We start from the raw sequence: 19,966 nt of genomic DNA on the forward strand, positions 1-19,966 counted from the left end.
ACCCAGGGAGGGCCGAGCAGACGAGAGAACAGCGCAGGGTCCTGTGTTGCTCCTCCACGAAGAGGGGGAGCGATAGAGACAAATCCTCACTGGGTGTTTTTTTTTAAGATTTATGTATTTATTTAAATGTCAGAATTATATGGGAAGGGGGGGAAGAGGCAGAGAGAGAATCTTCTGTATACTGGTTGACTCCTCAAATAGTTGCAATGGTCAGGGCTGGGTCAAAAGGCAGGAGCCAGGAGCTTCATCTGAGCCTCTCACATATTCCAGGGGCCCAAGGACTTAGGCTATGTTCCACTGGTTTTCTAGGTGCACTAGCAGGGAGCCAGATCAGAGGTCAACAATGGGGACTCAAATTGGCACCCATGGCAATCCTGACTTTGCAGGCAGTGGCTTTACATACTATGCCACAGGGCCAGCCTCTCATTGTGGTTTTTATTTTCATTTCTTTGATGGCTAGTAATCCAGATCATTTTTAAGTTGTTGATCATTTGAATATCATCCTTTGAAAAATGCCTGTTCATGTCCTTTTCCCATTTCTTAACTGGATTGCTTGTCTTGTTGTTGTTGACTTTCTTGAGTTCTTAATAAATTCCTGATATTAATTCTTTATTGCATAATTTGCAAAAAAATTTCTCCCATTCTGTCAGTTGCCTCTTCACCTTGTTGAGCATTTCTTTTGCAATGTAGAAGCTTTTTAGATTAATGCAATTCCATTTGCCTATTTTGTTGTTGTTGTTTTTATTGCCTGTGCTTCTGGGGTCTTTTCCAAGAATTCTTTGCCTATGCCAATGTCTCAAAGAGTTTAACCAATGCTTTTCTGTAGCAGTGTGTTGATATCAGATCCTAGATTTAGGTCTATGATCCATTTTCAGTTTCTTTTTGTTTAAGTTGTAAGGTAGGGCTCTTGTTTCACACTTCTATATGCATAGATCTAATTTTCCCAGCACCCTTTGTCAAAGAGAATATTCTTTCTCCTTAGATTGACTTTAGCTCATTTGTAAAAGATTCATTGGTTGTAGATGTGTAGGTTGATTTCTATTCTGTTCCATTGGTCTACCTGTCTATTTTTGTTCTAGTATCAGTCTGTTTTGATCATAACTGTCCTGTGACATGCTGCTTTGATTACAATAGCCCTCTAATGTGTCTTGAAATACAGTATTGTGATGCTTCTATCTTTGTTTTTATTACTTAATACAATTTTAGCCAATGTCTTTTGTATTTTCATCTAAATTTTAGTATTTTTTTTTCTGTGAGAAATTTCCTTGAAGTTTTGATGGGGATTTCAATGAATCTGTAAATTTTGGTGATAGTATGGATGTTCAGGATATCATTAATTCCTCTAATAGTTGAACCATAATTTTTTTCATTTTTTGTAACTTCTATTTATTTCATTAATATTTTGTAATTTTCATTGTGGAGATCTTTCACATCCTTTGTTAAGTTTATCTTTATTTTAGTAGTTTTGTGAGTGGGATGGTTCTTATAAGTCCTTTCTCAGGTAGTTGTTGGTATATATGAATGATATTTTCTGTGTGTTGATTTTGCATCCTGAAACTGCTGAATTATTTTATGATATCTAATAGTCTCTCAAGGGGTCTTTTTGTTTCACAATGCAAAGTATCACATTCAGAGAGTACCTGACAAAATAATCTGTCATGATAATCTTATTTCCAGCTTCCCAATTTGGTTTCTTTTTCTTGCCTAATGGCTCTAAATAAAACTTTCAGAACTATATTGAACAAAAGTGATAGCAGTGGAGATCCTTGTTTGGTTCCAGATCTTAGTCAATATACTTCCTGCTTTTCCTCAATCTATGTGATGTTGGCTATTTACTTGTGATATCTTTCTTTTATTGTGCTGAGATATGTGGCTTCTATACCCAATTTTTAGGCTTTTATCATAAAATGCTATCATATTTTGAGAAAGTCATATGGATTTAATCTTCATTTCATTGATGCTATGTACCACATTTACTGATCTTGTATGCTCAAACATCCCTGAATTACTGGTATAAATTCCATTTGGTCAGGGGTGGATGGTGTTTTCACTTTATTGTTGAATTCAGTTTGCTTGTATTGTGTCAAATATTTTTGCATCTACATTTATCAAGAATAATTATCTGGCCAGTGCCGTGGCTCAATAGGCTAATCCTCCGCCTTGCGGCACCAGCACACCGGGTTCTAGTCCTGGTCGGGGCACCGGATTCTGTCCCAGTTGCCCCTCTTCCAGGCCAGCTCTCTGCTATGGCCCAGGAGTGCAGTGGAGGATGGCCCAAGTGCTTGGGCCCTGCACCCCATGGGAGACCAGGAGAAGCACCTGGCTCCTGCCTTCGGATCAGCGTGGTGCGCCGGCCACGGCAGCCATTGGAGGGTGAACCAACAGCAAAAGAAGACCTTTCTCTCTGTCTCTCTCTCTCTCACTGTCCACTCTGCCTGTCAAAAAAAAAAATCATCTGTAGTTTTCTTTATTGTTGTTTCTTTGGTTTTTGTCTTTAATGTAAGTCCAACCTCATAGAGTAAGTTTAGAGTGGTTCACTCCCTATCTTCAGTAGTTTAAGATGAATTGGTGCAAGTTCGTCCTTAAAATTTGGTAGAATTCAACAGCAAAGCCACGAATTTCTGAGCTTCTCTTTGTAAGAAGACTCTATTGCTGACTCAATCCCAACCTTGCTTATTGGTCTACTCAGATTTACAATGTCTTCATACATCAATCTTGGTGTATATTTCATAGAGAACTGATAGAGTAGAGCTAATCTAAGTAAAAATGGTGGGGAGTTAGAGAAATTGATTGCTTGCTTTGATCAATTCACATTGTTTTTATGCATTGAAATATTTGGTTGTGTCCCATAAAGGTGTATAATTCAATACAAATTTTGATTAAAAAGATTTTTTTTGTGATTTTTATGAGAAGCAATGAACATGCCAGGGTGAGTAGGGTATGGAGGCTTAGGATAGGCTTCTTTGAATAAGTTCCATGTAAGTCTAGAGTGTAGAGGCTAGATATCCCTGGTTTTCTTTCACCTAGATTTGTAGTGATTTAGCAGAGGAATGGTGGACTAAAACATGAAAGCCCCATACAGAAGGTAGTTTGTGCTGTGGGCTCTGAATTGTTGAGTTTGCCTAGAAAGCTGCACTCACAGGCTAGTCCTTTGCCATCTCAATGAATCAACTAATCCTGAAAACAGATCTTTCCTGGGCAGCAAGGTCTCAGATATTAACTTATGGCTTCAGTTCATCCATTTCATGTAAGGTGTCATCATTGCAGAAATGCATTCATCATATTACTTTATATTATTCATTTCCCCATCTGTAGGAATGTTATCTCTTTCACTTTCCAATATTGTTAAATTATGTCAATTATGTCTTTTCCTCATCAGTTTCACTGTGCTGTGATCTATTTATTGATCTTCTTAAGAGCAGATTTTCATATCATTAGTTTTCTACACCATTTTTCTGTTTTATATTTCATTAGTTTGCACAATGATACATAAGATTTCCTTTCTCCTTATTATATTGTGCTTGTTTTCCTCATTATAGTTTAAGATCGAAGAACATATTTTCAATTTTAAAACATTGATATTTTTCAAGGTAATTGAATTAAAAATTTGATCTTGAATGAAAAAAATCTTTCAGTGAAAGTTAATCATCATCGCTTCTCAGCCTTTTGGCTAAAATCAAGTGTAGTATCTGTTATTATCAGAAAGTTAATCAACAACATGCCCAGAGTTTAATTTTACATCACAGAAATTTACATCACAAAATTAAGTCTTGATGTTTTTGGTAGCTTTCATGTTGGGAATGGTTAACAGCCAATTATACCATTCTTATAATCCAATTCTGGCAATAATTTTTGTTCTGTTTCTAATTTTGGGTGATTATTTTTATTATTCTTGATGTATGAGAGATATAATTTGGCACAGCCACCTAATGTACAAGTTTCACTTAGAGAACTAAGTATACATTTTTAAAAATACCATTCTCCTGTTTGACTATGAAAAGTATCAATATGTTATATATTATGGAATATACTTGTGCTTCAGGAAAAATAATGTGTCTTATAGTAAAATTGAGTAAATTTGTTCTTGGCTCAAAGATTACATGTCACTCTGGATGAGTGTGTAGATATTCCCAATTTCTGTTTGTATTTTGACTTCATTCCCTTCATCCCCAGTACTCTACATCTTGGTCTTCCAGAATGGCACCTGACTTCAATCAAAGGAATCAACTTGCTATATTTTAAGTACAACTATGAAGAGAAACAATTTGAGAAGGATGTACATTTGTATTTACAAAATTTGATTGGTATCTTTCATAATTCTATTCAGTGGTATGTTTTATCTTTGACCTATGCCTCTACAGTTTAGTGGAGTGTCTGTCCCTTTGGTGAATACCCAAAGGTGTGTGCTGGGTATGGCCAGGCAGCTCTGGTGAATGTTCAAGGGTGGGGCAAGAATCCAGGGTAAACCCAAATTGGGCCTGGTAAATCTCTATCGTCAGTAGGTAGAAGGGTATGATCATGCCTGTTGTCATAATTGCAACCTCACTGCCTCTCTTCCAAGTTTATCAATGCCCAGGATTAGCCCACAGTGGACACAAACCTCACATATGCTGGTGCATGAACTGCAAAAAGGATCTGTGAAATCCTCAGAGTGAGCATGGAACCCTCTGTAGTGACCTATCCCAGGAAGTCAGGGAGTTTTGAACCTCTGTTTGCAGATACAATGATTTCCCAAAGCCCCAACTAGGCCCTATGATCTATTTGCAGTCACTGGTTTCCCAAAGTCATGGGGTGCACAGGACCCCCCCTCTGCCCCACAAGCCTTCTCTGTCCATGGAAAGAACAGAGTCATTTTGAGAGTCAGCTGCTTGTGAGTGCTCTGCCCTGGCAGTTTGCATTTGGTCCAGGTTAACTGTTGCCCATGCTGTTACTTTGTTTTACTTTGCTAAGTACATAACAAATATAAAGGGCAAACCAGTCCTACTTAAGATGTTAAAGAGGTTGTTGGTGTATGATAAAACTAAATGAATACATTGAATATGCTTTGTGTTAAAATTCATAGGAGGCTGGCACCGCAGCTCAATAGGCTAATACTATAATGCCTGCAGCACCAGCACCCCGGGTTCTAGTCCCAGCCAGGGCGCCGGATTCTGTCCCGGTTGCCCCTCTTCCAGGCCAGCTCTCTGCTGTGGCCAGGGAGTGCAGTGGAGGATGGCCCAAGTGCTTGGGCCCTGCACCCACATGGGAGACAAGAAGAAGCATCTGGCTCCTGGCTTTGGATCAGTGAGGTGTGCCAGTTGCACCACGCAGGCTGCAGCGGCCATTGTGGGGTGAACCAATGGAAAAGGAAGACATTTCTCTGTCTCTCTCTCTCACTGCCCACTCTGCCTGTCAAAAAAAATTCATAGGAAACCAGTGCCTGAGCTTAGGTAAAGCTAAAAACTTGCCATGGGATTCCAAATCCCATTAAGTTGGCAGGTACTAATGCCACCTACTAGTTAAAGTGATCAATTTAAGTTCATAACTGATCATAAAGATAGGACTAACTGTCAAAAGAATCACATAAATAAGACCAGTGTCTGCTAATAATAATTGATAGAGTTAAAAAGGAGGGAATGATCCAACATGGGAAGCAAGATACACAGCAGAATCATAGAAAAGCAGATGCCCTAAACAGAATTCTGGCCTCAGAATCAGTCCTTAAGACATTCGGATCCAGCTAAACAGCCCATGAGAGTATTTCAGGCATGGAAAGCCAAGACACTGTGGCAAAAAATGACCTAAATGAAAGATCTGAAGGAGGTACCTTTCTCTGAAGGGAGGATAAAAATCCCATTTTGATTATGGCCTTGTCTAAATAAGGTTGGAGTTTGTGAACTCAAGAGGCTTCCATAGCCTTGGCAGCTCATGACAAGAGCCTTGGGTGATTACTGATGTCATAAATGAGAGTGTCAATTGTTAAATCAAAAACAGGAGTCACTGTGCACTTGCCTCCCCATGTAATATCTGTCCTCAATGTGTTGTAATATGAGGATTAATGGTAAAACTAGTCTGTAAACAGTACTTTATACTCTGTGTGTCTGTATGGGTGCAAACTGTTGAAATCTTTACTTAGTATATACTAAGTTGATCTTTTGTATATAAAGAGAATTAAAATGAAAATTAATGACGAATGGGATGGGAGAGGGAATAGGAGATGGGATGGTTTGCAGGTGGGAGAGTGGTTATGGGGGGAAGAACTACTATAATCTAAAAGTTGTACTTTTGAAATTTATATTTATTACATAAAAGTTTTCTATTAAAAAAAGAAGAAAAATTCCTAGAAAAGACTGTTTTTACAATGACCTATGGAAGTGAAAGTTTTATAATTCCCTCTAAGCATTACAGGTGCACATACTTGTCCACTGGATTGGAAGAGGTGGGAAGGGAAAGGGCTCTAGATCAGAATGTTCTTATTGATAAGACACTATCAAATTAGAACCTGTTACATGTATGAGTTTTTTGGGGGGCTACCATGTGGATAGTTGGAAACTGAAGTCCTAACAGGAAGCACCTGGTCTCCCAGTGTTGAAAAGTATCACCTGTTTAAGTAGTTTTGTTATTTCATAGGAGTGGCTATATTTTGGGAATGACATTAAACTTGATGTCTTGGAGAGCATGCTGACATCACTTGTGGTGGACAGCAGCATCAGTGGTGGCCATGAGGAAGTGTACATAGAAGGGTTACCTTCCTGTTAGATTATTCAGAATGTTTACCCATTTTTATATAGATATATTTAAGTTAATATTGCTATGTATTAAAGATAAATAAGTCCCATGCCAGATGCTCCATTTCCAATCCAGCTCTCTGCTATGGCCTAGAAAAGCAGTAGAAGGTGGCCCAAATCCTTGGGCCCCTGCACCCACGTGGGATACATGGAGAAAGCTCCTGGCTCCTAGCTTCAGACCAGCCCAGCTCTGGCTGTTACAGCCATTGTGGAGTGAACCAGCAGATGGAAGACCTCTGTCTCTCCCTCTCTCTGCCTCTCTGTAACTCTGCCTTTCAAATAATATTTAAAGATAAATAATTCCTAATGCCAAAAATATGTTAAAAGTAGAGGTAGTAAGATAATCCCTATATAAATATCTTGTTTGATAGTTTTTGGGAGTGACCCTAGCTAGCTAGCCCTCTTGGAGGGAGATGTCACAGTCCTGGGCTTAGACCCTGGAATGATGGAAGGGGAGGGTGAAAGGAGGGGCTCATTATTTGTATCTCTTTATCTAGAAGATGGTTTTAGATTAGACCAATAAGTATATGTGTGTGTGTGTGTGTGTGTGTGTGTGTGTGTTTTGGTAAATACCATGTTCATTGTGGATAAAGTTCATTCTTTGGAACTTCTACACTTTATGGATGTCCTGGGGTGGCAGCATATAATAAAAAGTAGAGCTGGCGAGTAAGCCAATTTGCCCATATCTTTTTGTTATAATTGATAGAAAACATGCATCTTGGACCTGGAATCATTAAACCACCTCTGAGTAGTGTAGTGTGTATCAGGACTTCCTTACTGGACCAGCAGCAGAGGGGCAAAGGAAGTACAAAGGAGAGGTGTTCTATTTACCTTCTAAGATAGCCATTGGTGGATATGCACTTCTTTTGGCTGTGTTATAGGAGTACATTAAGAAAGTGAATGCAAACTTGCTTTCTTGCTAATATTTCAATAATACCAATCTGATCATGAATTCTCTTAAAAACAGAATACTTAGTATGTACCATTGCTATGTGTGTCACTGTAAACTGGGCAGTAAGGGAATGTAGTGTCTTAATTGTAACTCACCAAAACTTGTATTTAGAGGCCTGTTGCTATTTTGTATTAGAAAATTTTTGTTTCTAAGAAAATCAGATCAATTTTTTTTCCTGACAGATTGAGCTGATGTGTATTCTTGGATATTAAAATACTCACACAGCTTTGTGATTTTTAATTGGTAAATATTCAGAGTGTGGAAAAGCATGATCCATACATTCCATATGATCTCAATTGTATAAAAGTGGATGTGTGTGCACACACAGGACCCAGAAGGACATGATGAATTCAACTGCTTATTATTGTGCATGACTTTGTCCTTTGTTTCTTGTGTTTTTAAGCACTTATTAGTGTGGGGAGCAACTGAGACTAGACTAAGTTACTGGAATTAAGACTTATTCTATGCATCTGCTCCCCCACAATATGGCACTGAGAGGGAGCAAACAACCTCTACGCAGCTGCCTCATCAGTTTGATAAGCTGCAGGAGCTGATCCTGCTCCTGATTGGAGGAGAGTGTCATGCTCATCGTGTGGGCAGCAGAGTTGGGATTGGTGGAAGAGGACTATAAAGGAGGAGAGAAACAACATGCACCAGGAACATCTGAGGAACATCTGAGCAGCCGCTGAGAGCCGGCCGGCGGTGTGCCACTCCTCCGCGGGAGCGGGGAAAGCGGCGGGGGGTGCTGCCCCTCCGCGGAGGCGGGGTGCCGGCAGCTAACCCGGGATGGCGTCGTTCCTCCGTGAGTGAGGGAACGAGCGGCAGCAAACCTGGGAAGAGCAGGACAAAGAGAACAGCGCAGCGTCCGGTGTCCTTCCTCTGCGAATGGGGGAGCGACAATTAGCTTTGAGAAAATAAAGGCTATTTTAATCCCCCAAAGGAGGAACCAAAATTTCAAGGATAACGATTTTTATAAATGTCTTTTTATTTATTTTTCCTAGAGAACTTTCTATACTTATATGTCTTTGGTTTAAAATATAGTGTCCTTTTACATGCACTGAGAAAAGCCCATCTGGGTTACCCACAAATAGAAGGGAGCCAAAATCTGTAGTATTCGAGCCATCATACGATGCTTTCCAAGTCAAATTAGCAAAAAAGTTTATCAAAATCAGAGTACCAAGACTTGAACCAGGCACTTCCATGTAGGATATGGGCATTTCTATGTAGGATATGTTGGCTTTAATCCTTGGTGCCACAATGTCTACCCCTTCATATTGTAAAATTGAAAAATAGAGAGTACTCAAGGTTTTTTTTTTATTTTCAAGATGTTTTTGATTATTCAGATTCTAATGAAATTCTATATGGATTATAGTTTTGCTTTTTCTTACTTTCAAAATTTAGTTGGAATTTTGACAGCCACTTACATTGTACATTAAGTTAGGCAATATTGCTATTTTAACAACTATAATATTTCCCAATACATAGATGTGGAGTATCTTTCCATTTATGGATTATTGTTTAATTTCTTTCAACCTAGTTTTATAGTTTTGAGTGAACAAATCCTTCATCTCATTGGTTAAAATAATTTCCAGGTATCTTATAATTTTGGTATCACTTGAAATGGAATTATTTTATTCATTTTATTTTAAGGTTACACATTATTGTATAGAATTTGTCATGTTTATTTTTCATACTGAAGTTTTTTTAATGAATTTCTGAGATCTAACAGTCTTGTTATCAATGAACTGGGCTTTTCCACATATAAAACCATGCCATCTGTAAAGACACTGATTTTTTTTTCTATATCAACATTTTTGTTTTACTTGCCCTGGCCATAATAGTGCAGTGTCAAAGACAAACAGGAAAAACAAATATCCTTTTATTGATTTTAATCTTGTGGGTAGCACTTCAGTATTTGCCATCAAGTATGATGTTAACTCCCTTAAGGCATTTGGATCTGGCTAAAAAGCCCAGGAGAGTTTCTCAGGCATGGAAAGCCAAGAGACTGTGGCAAAAAATGACCTAAATGAATGATCTCTGTGAGTGAAGTCCCAGTGGAAAGAACTGGCCATCTAAGAAGGAGGTACATTTCTCTGAAGGGAGGAGAGAACTTCCACTTTGATTATGGACTTTTCTAAATAAGGTCGGAGTTTGTGAATTCAAGAGGCTTCCATAGCCTTGGCAGCTCATGAGAAGAGCCTCGGGTGATTACTGACATCATAAATAAGAGTGTCAATTGTTAAATCAACAACAGGAGTCACTGTGCACTTACTCCTCATGTAGGATCTCTGTCCTTAATGTGTTGTACTGTGAGAATTAATGGTAAAACTAGTATTCAAACAGTACTTTATACTCTATGTGTCTGTGTGGGTGCAAACTGTTGAAATCTTAGTATATACTAAGTTTATCTTCTGTATATAAAGAAAATTAAAAATGAATTTTAATGAAGAATGGGATGGGAGAGGGAGTAGGAGATGGGATGTTTTGCAGGTGGGAGGGTGGTTATGGGGGGAAGAACCACTATAATCCAAAAGTTGTACTTTGGAAATTTTTGCTTAAAAGTTTTTTAAAAAATAAAAATAAATAAAAAGCAAAAGAAAATAAAATAGCTCAACACCACTTGAAATTAACTAAGGCTGAAATTTGATGTTTACCTTATTTTAAAATGTTGTCTTAATTTGGAGACTTCTAAAGGGTTATTTCAAAATGTAAATCAAGGAAGGTTAAAAAGGAAAGAGTGTTCTTGGTAAGGAAGTTTAAGAAGGAAAGATTTTTTTTTTAATAAAAAAAGGAGGTGGTTTGTAAGAATTATTTATCCTGATGGCTAGTTTACTCTAGACTGTAATGGAAATGATAGGATATTTGGGTGTGTGGAAGTCACAGAAGGTTATGAAAGAAATTTTTGAACATACAAGCTATTAATCTATTTTTCTTTGACCTAGAATTAGAAATTGATTGTCTGTTAAAACAATGAGTTATTTGCAGTGCATGTATGTTAGTAAATATTCTGATAGTGTTAAAAATTTGTTTAAAATAATATCTCTTTTTAATAGTTTTATTTAATTGGTGACTCAGTTGTTTTTTAAACTGACTCCAGTAAGATATATTTTCTTCCCTCATTCTGACTCTGCTAAAATTGTTCCAGGTTATGGGATAATTCCGTGTGCTAACTAATTTAAGTTTTATTTAATTAATTCTTGGGATGACCAAAGACAGATTTTGTGTTCTGTTGAAGTTATCTATTGTATTCTCTTAATTTCTCTGAGTTTTTATTAAGAGCTGTGGGTTGTTTAAATATGTGCTTATTTAAAAGCATTTGAGTAATCATTTTGTATCAATGATCAAATTTGTTCCATATTATGTCATGATGTAAAGGGATCCTATTTCAACCAGGTATTTTGAGTCTTAGCTAATATGGCTGTTTGGATCATATTAAAGGTACTGTCAAGATGTGAAGCAATGCTAAATTTTGTTATGATAATGTAGAATGATACTGATGCAAATGTCCAAAATTCTAATGAGCTTGTGTTGTTATCAGACATGATGATTATCTTAATGAAAAAGGCCCAGAGACCTAACAGTGTTAAATGCTTGATAAAATCCTACAGGAGCTTTCTAAAATACTGTGTGGAATAAGCAAGTGCCTATTCTTGTTGGTTAATGAGTTTATAATTTTAAACATGGCTATTTAAATCTTTGTCATCCAGAGTTTTATATTCTTCAAACCTTAAAAATCAAATTTACTGCTCATGAAGTTAAATCATTCTTGGTTCTGTATTTAAATGTGCCCTTTTAGGTTCCAAAGGACCTCTTTTTCCCTGACATCTATTGTGTTCAATACTCCAGGACAGTTCTGTAAGCAGATAGAGCCAATAATATTCTACAGGTTCCAACTTATATTATGGTTAACTCAGATCACTAAGAGCAGAAAGTAATTCTAATTGGTAGATGGTAATAAGAAAACAGCTAAAAATCTTAGGAAACTGTTACTGAAGCCACTTTATTGTTCTATCATGTATGTTATATTACATGTATACACATGCTGTTTGCATGGGAAATTTATTAAGAGTTCTGTTTAATTGGCTTGTAGATAAAATATCACTCATAAATTCAAACTGCTAAGTTAATCAAAGATATCTTTTTGGTTCATGTGACCTAAACTTCTGTACCAGATATTATAAATTTGTTAATATGTTTGCACATGGGTTTGCTGGTCAAACAAGTTACACTTGTGTTAGATATTTAAGCAATGTTTCCAAATACGTCCACTATTGTCTTGAAATTTATAGAAGGCATTTGATCTTCAGGTAAATGTTTTCATAAGTTGTTACTAAACAGTTAAAATTGTTTGCTAGTTTTCATTTGATATTCTTATTGTCAGTAAGCAATATGGAAAGCCTAACTTGTTCCCTCATTTCTCTATTCTCTTAAATATAGGAAGCTAATTCTATTCTGAAGAACTCTTTATAACGTACAATTTGATCTTTAGACATTATAAAAGGGATGGCTAACATTTTTCTGTAATAAAAGCATAGCCAAAATGAGAGCTTAAATTATGATTCTACAGTTAGATTTACTCTGCCATGGGCACAGTATGCAGGCAAAACCTCCCTTTTATAAAACCAAACAAAAAGAGAGAGCTTTACTAATGACTTAAAATTTAATAAATAAGGTGGTCATCATTTTTTTACATAGCTTTCCTCTTGGGAAAGCTCAAAGACGAACCACTATCAGAACATGCCTGTGACTACAAATTTCTAATTTAGGCCACCAAAGATTAGGGTCAGAACAACCCCTTGACTTGCATTCTCTTAAAGATTTATTCTGGTCTGTATTAACAAAAACCATGAGGAAGAGGAATCTGGGTTGCAGTAAGCAATACAAAGATAGGCGGCAAACCAATTAATGGCTGCTTTACACAGTGATCTGCCATCAAAGAGACCCAACTGGAAAGTCCACTGCATTGTTTTTCAATGTGGAAAGCCAGGGCTTCAGTAGAAGTCAGCTTATGACGAGCCCTGGCAACTATGCCAGCCAAGAGTTGGGTCACTAGAATCGACCTGCCCTGGAGTCGAAGGGTTCCAGGTCAGAGCCACAGGCCTTGTTCACTTTAAGCTGAAAAGCCAAGCCCTTCACTCGCCCCAGCTTCCAAAGTAACCACTACTGTTGAGGGGGTGGCCAACTAGGGTCAAAAACATTGCAGGCAGAACTGCATATTAACTAATAAAGGTTTTCCTTTTAAAAATGCCACCTACCTTCTCTTCAAGCCAGCTCTCCTCCTAGGCCACCTAGGTAATGGAAGTCAACAGGGTGCCTCCCTTATGATGTACCACATGTAAAGAGATATAGATAGGTCTCAGACTAATAATTGACAAGGCCTTAAGCCCACCTGATTATTTTCAAGCCCTTTCTGTCAGTTTGTATTTGCCTCTCCATGAAAAAAATTTGCTCATGGCTTAGACACTTTTCTTAGGGCCTCTAATAATGATTCTGTCCTTGGTTTTAGATCTTGTGATTTTAGATCCTGTGAGTTTAAATTGCTTGTTAGGTTTGTTTTCTATGGACTTAAAAAAGTAAAATTCTAGGTGGCCATGCACATGAAACCTCTTATGGAAGCAGTTTTTGCAAGCTGCCACCTCCTGCTACAACCCTGTCTTGACTGCCCTTCCCAAAGATGCCCTTTTTCAGCATGAAGCAGCCAGAGTGATCATTGCCCAGTTCCCCCTAACAGATGTTAGGGCTTCAATCTCCAGGAGGAAGAATGTGAGGCATCAGATGGGTTACTAGAAGCCAGGGGATCACAATGGAATTTGGGGTGTAAAATATTTGTTTTCTTCCCCAAAACTTTATCTTTAGCAAGAACAGGCTACCCTCCTTCCTTTGGAATCTCTAAATTTACCATGGAATAGCAAGGGAGCTCCTCCTGAGCTCCCACCCTTAGCAGGTCAGACAGGATGGAGAATTGTAAATGAGACCTTTTGATGTTTTTTTTTGTCCACATCTGGTAACTGAATGACACTATAATCATCAAGGTTTTTTTTTCCTTCAAACTTGTACTTAAAAGTCCCCTTTGGGTTTTCCTCTCTGGGAAGCCCACTCCACTCTGGCTGGAAGTCCTTAATTCTAATAAATATTTTTAAATCTCAAAAAAATCTTTTCCACAATAATGCAAACATCAACACAATGAGGAAACAACCAACAGAAGGGAGAAAATATTTTGAAAGTGATGGAAAGGGAATATTTGCACATCACTGATAGGAATGTAAATTAGTACAGATGTAACAAAAATTATATGATTAAAATAAAAATTACAGATGTATAAAATTGTATGATTAAAATTAAATTGATTAAAATAGGACTATAATATTATTCAGCAGTTCCGATGAACACATAATCATGTATCTAAAGGATATGAAATGTGTGTGTGAAAGAAACATGTGCTTTCCTCATTTTCATTTCAGCCTTATACAAAAGTTGTAAGTGTGGAATTGATCTATCAGCAGATAAGTGGATAAAGCAACCTGACATATATAAATACACACACACACAAAATGGAATATTGTTTAGTCTTAGCATTGAAGGAAATCCTATTAATTCTGACATGGATGAACTTGGAGCACATTCTGTTACAAGAAATACACCAAGTACAAGAAGAGAAATACCTTTGTTCTCACTCATGTGTACATTGTCCAATGTCAATCCTGCAGAAATAGATTTTGGTGGTTACCAACACTGGGAGATGGGGAAGTCAGGAGATATTGATCACAAGGATTAAGATTGGGCAAGGCCAATGAGTTCAAGTGAACTATAAGACATCAGGAGAAACACAGTTTTGAGAACAGTAACATGTTGTTGAAAAGTGCTGAGACAGTAGGCTTTAAGTGTTGTCAGTATAGGAAATGATAAAGATGTGATGTAAATCACATGGCAAATAATTGGACTGAACCAGTCTACAAGTGTACAAATATCAAATCATTCTTCTGTAACCATAAATCCATATAAAGTTAGCCATTTTGAAATGAAAATATACATTAAGAAAAGTTTATTGACAGGGCTGGCATTGTGGCAGAGAAGGTTTATGTTCTGGCCTGAAGTGCAGCATCCCATATGGGTGCTCATTTAAGACCCGGCTGCTCCACTTCTGATCCAGCTCTCTGCTATGGCCTGAGAAAGCAGTACAAGATGGCCCAAATCCATGCACCCCTGCACCCACATGGGAGACCTGGAAGAAACTCCTGGCTTCAGATTGGCACAGCTCCAGTCATTGCAGCCATCTGGGGAGTGAACCAGCAGATGGAAGACTTCTCTCTTTCTCTCTCTCTGACTCTCCTCTGTCTATGTAACTTTTTCAAATAAATAAATCAAAAAATGTTTATTGAGACTGTTTTATCATAAAGAAGAAGGAGAAAATAGATATGACAATAAGAAATAAGTTATTGGAAAATAATATATTTCCTTTCAGTTGCTATATAATATCCATTAATGATGAGAGCTTGGTGGTTCCAGAATTCTGTATGGGGAAAGCTTCTGGCTGATGGATTGGTAGATATGGGGAATGAGCTTCTACCCCTCTGTGCAATGTAGCCCACTTGCTTATAAATCATGAAGCCCATTTTTCTAGCAGGATGTTGCTACCCTATTAGACACAGCAATGACGACATTTTCTGCGCTACACCTAGGGTCATCTGTAACTGATGTGGCCATTCATCTTCTTGCTGAACCATCACGTGGAATGATGCATTACTGGGTGTTTTGCTTATTCCAATATCAATTCTTTCTAACTCTGCCAAATCCTTCAAACCCATCTATTGGCAAAACAGTATTTGGCCCTTTGTTCACATAGTGTAACATAGATGCTCTCCTAGGATACAGTGAATCCCAAGGGCTTGTTAGACCATGATGAAATCATAAAAGCCAGAGGGTTTGAGCAGTCAAAAACATGTTTTTCCTAAGGGTTTTCCCCATAATGAAGAGTTACAGGTGCAGAGCCTCAGACAGGTGATCTTCAATTAATGGGGGAGTTGAAAGGAAACAATAAATACATCAAGGCAGAGCAGTTCTGATCAGAGGGACATTAAGAGCAAGGTCACAGCCATGTATCTTTCTTATAAATATCTCCATTCTGCTTCTAGCTGCTGTTCCCTTGTCTACATCATGAGACTGATACACATTTTGTATATGTTGAGGGCATATAGCAATGCTGAGAATTAGCTATGCCCTACAAAGAGATTAATTCTCTCTGCTCCATGATGAATTTTTGTAACTGGTCCATCCCTATGTTCTCCTCATCTCAGCTGAAACTCCAGGCTTTGGGTATGGCTTGGGAAGACATTGACATGTCATTGTCTCTGATTTTCCTCTTTCTACTCCTATACCCTTTACACACTTCACAGGCCATCACTGATAGAAGCTGCCGCACATACCTGAAGCCAAGTGTCTACAGAAATGGAGACCTTGTGCTGGGTGTGTTTTTCCCCCTTTACTACATGGAAGTGGAAAGAGACATGACCCGGTTATCTTTTTATTGAAGCCTGACTATAAAGTGGCTGCATCTTGGTAAATTCAAGGGTGTGTGTAAGTGTAAAGTGTGGTTATGCCTTCATGTGCATCTATGATTGTGCCTGTGTATTTTCAATCCCTCTTGAGAATTCTGAAAAGTGTGGAAAGAGTAGAGAAATGTAGATGATGCAGGTGAATGAAGGTCATCCACCTTCTTTCTCCATACATGACTTTTTTATTTTCTATTTGTCCTCCAATCCTTTAGAGGCAGATGAGAGTAATCAGTATTTTTGTGCTTGTGCATTGACAAGATATCTCTGATCAAACATTGTGTTCTTATAATGAGTGAGAGTGTTGGAACCACAGGATCCCTACTGCTAGCACTCATGGAAGGGGTACATAGGAATCCTGAAACACAGAGAACCTTAGTTGAGCTCGATGTTAAGAACAAGGGGCTCACTCTGTTGTCTCTGCTGACACAGCCATTGTTCTAATGTGCCTGATACAGAAGCCATGGATGTCTGAGATTTCCCACCCTAAAACACCCTGTCCCACCACTGATCAATAATTGGGTCTTACTGAAGCCATTTGAGTCCTTGATCCTGAAAATAAGAAGAAAGGGAATCATCTTCCAAAAGTAGTTGCTGGCTGTCTCTGGGTTCCTACTGATTTATTTCTCCAAGAACAACAGAGAAACTGCATTCATTCTGAGCTTCACACCTGTGTAGAATGTGCTGTTGGTAACTGGGTTACTGCAATTATGCTTGATGAATGGGTTAGCAGCAGACAATCTGTCTCTGCATATCTTATTTGTTACAACAGTAGAGTGTGATTCTCAAATGTTCAATAAAACTACCTGCTCATGTGTCTGGGAGACTGGGTTTCAATATACCATCTGTTTAAATATGTTGGTATTTTCTTGTCAGTTTCTTTTGGAATTTGACACTTGTCACCACCAGGTTGCCTTACACTGGAAGGAACTGATAGTGTGGATTTTAATTTTTGAGGAATAATTGCAGTCTTGTAGTCATTCCTAACCTGTGCCTTCACATTACCTGGCACGTCTTGCTATATCATTTTAAGTTTTCTCAGCCCTTTTTATTTTCTCTATTAACCAAAATATAAAATAGAACATTTTATGTAAAACATGCATTTTAATTCTCTAGATATGTGGTAGCTACTGATTGTTTGTATTCAGTCAGAGATATGGAGACAGGATATGATGATCTGAAGGTGAAGGGATATCTAATGTCAGGTACTCTGGGGAAAGTAAGGACCAGCCTCATTCAGGAGCACAGGGTGAAAGCCTTAATATATACCACAAATTTAGAGGACAAATTTTTTACCCTGCCTCTCGTCCTCCAGCCCAAGATATATCTGGCCATCCTCATTCTATACAGAAGTGGGACAGTCACCATGTGTTTTTCACATCCTAGAATATTCTAAGCCTATACCTAGGAAAATCCTGATGTGTACTCAGACTCAATTCTTCCTCAAAAGGCTTCCATACCTGACAGTATATCACAAAAATATTTTCCTACAACTTATGGATGTTATTGTTATTGTTTCCATGCCTACTAAGTCTCATTTTCTGTACATAAGCCATGTTTGTTTACCCAGTTTTGGGTATTTGGGATGCTGCTAATGTTTCTGTGATGTCAAGTAATATACAAATGCTAATTTTTATTTAATAGTTTGCATATTTCTCATATAATTAGGGAAAATTCTAGGATCATGGGGTATGCTTCTTCATTGAGTTTTTGGTACTACTTATCAAATACTTGCTGATAAATCAGATTTCCATTTTTACATAAAAAGATGTGTGAGACAAGAAACATGTGACTGGGTTTTTGAAAAAAGATTAATTTATTGATTTATTTACTTATTTAGTTGAAAAACAGAATGAGAGATGGAGAGATAGAGAGAGAGAGAGAGGTTGTATCCACTGGCTTACTGCCCAAGTGGCCATAGTGATAAGGGCAGGGCCAGGTTGAAGCCAGGAGACTAGAACTCCAACCTGGTCTCCCACATAGGAGCCCAAGTACTGGGCCATCCTGAACTGTTTGTCCAGGTTCATTAGCAGGGAGTGGGAATGGAAGTGCAGCAGCCAAGACTTGAACCAGTACTTCAACATGGGATAGTGGTGTTGCAGGAAAAGTAAAGTTCATTTGTAATTTGTTCAATTGTCTGCTTTTTGCACATCTACATCAGCGTTAGAAAGAAGGGACTTGAGGTTTTTCTGTAGCATGTGATCATTTTCTGGCTCTATCCTCTTATGATAATTCTGCTTTGCCTTAGTAACCTCAAAGCCAAATTTCCTGTCAAGTGAATTGACTCATTGTTGATCTGGACATACAGTTCAATGCTGTAAAACACTATCTTTTTTACAGATGTTTAAGCCATGATTTAACATTTTTCCCTATTACTAGCCTTTGGTGAGGTGTCAGACATCCAAATGTCATGATGTAAAGCCTCTTCTGATTCTGGGAACGACCCACCCTATAGCATACCACATCTACAGCAATATCATTGAAATGGGCAAATTTTGATAGCTCTCCAACCTCCATAAAATCCTTGTAGATCTTGTCATTGTAGCTGGCTGAAAATATGACTTCATTCAATCTCTCCAACTGTTTAATATTGTGTGGTGTAGGGGCCCGCACTGTGGTGCAGTGGGTTAAGCTGCTACCTGCAATGCCAGCATCCCAATATGAGTGCTGGTTCAAGACATGGCTGCTCCACTTCTGATCCAGTTCTCTGTTATTGTGCCTGGGAAGACAGCGGAAGATGGTCCAAGTGCTTGGGCTCCTGCACCCATGAGGAGATCCAGAAGAATTGCTCCTGGATCCTGCTATCTGCCTGGCCTATCCCTTACCGGTCTGGCCTTTTGAGGAATGAACCAGCAGATGAAACATATCGCACTCTCTCCATCTCTCTCCCTCTCTCTATCTCTCTCTCATTCTCAATCCCTTTGTAACTCTGTAGGTCAAATTAATAAATCCTTAAAATGATGATGATGATGATGATGATGATATGTGGTATCATATCTCCAAACTCGATTTGGCCTCTCGTCTTCCTTGCCTGCTGTGACTGTTGTTACCGCCTCTATCAATGCCATCGTAACTGCTTTCCAGAGCTCTCAGCACCCTAGGATAAGGCCACTCAACCCCACAACCTGACTTAGTCACTTACAGAAGGGAGATGAGTCAGTGATAGAGACCAGGAGAACTGAGGAGGGCTGTTAGCCTCTAAAAGGGGTAGGAGGTGCTTCTTGCAACCATGAGAGTGCCTGCACGCCTCCACACATGCAGTCAGGGCCCAGACTTTCTTACTTTGTTACTTTACAGATGTTTTTTCCATTGTGTTCAGAGAAGATACATGGTATGATTTCAATTTTTTTAATTTGTTGATCTTTGTTTTATGGCCAAGCATATGGTTTACCCTAGAGAATGTTCTATGCATTGATGAAAAGAATGTGTATTTTGAAGCTGTGAGATAAAATGTTCTGTAGAAATCAATTAGATTCATTTGTTCAATAGTGTAGACTAGCTCTGTTGTTTCTTTGTTGATTTTTGTCCAGGTAATCTGTCCATTGTTGAAAGTGGGGAGTTGAAGTCTTCCAACATTACTGTATTAATTATATCTCACTTTAGACCCATTAATATTTGTTTTGAATAGCTGGGTGCTTTAGAATTTGGTGCATAGCCATTTACTATATTCACATCTTCCTGTTGAAATGATCCCTTAA

General features: G+C 38.2%; 2 pseudogenes; one reads left to right on the forward strand and one right to left on the reverse strand.

Annotated features, from left to right (window-relative positions):
• The first annotated feature begins 3,650 nt into the window (after window positions 1–3,650).
• Window positions 3,651–3,821, forward strand: LOC138848857 (U2 spliceosomal RNA; annotated as a pseudogene).
• A 14,576-nt stretch (window positions 3,822–18,397) lies between these two features.
• Window positions 18,398–19,966, reverse strand: part of LOC149127955 (N-alpha-acetyltransferase 50 pseudogene) — a 79,246-nt pseudogene continuing 77,677 nt past the window's right edge.

Source organism: Oryctolagus cuniculus, chromosome 2 (genome assembly GCF_051225735.1).
Source record: "Oryctolagus cuniculus isolate XC-2025 breed Fujian yellow rabbit chromosome 2, ASM5122573v1, whole genome shotgun sequence".
NCBI classification, from domain to species: domain Eukaryota; kingdom Metazoa; phylum Chordata; class Mammalia; order Lagomorpha; family Leporidae; genus Oryctolagus; species Oryctolagus cuniculus.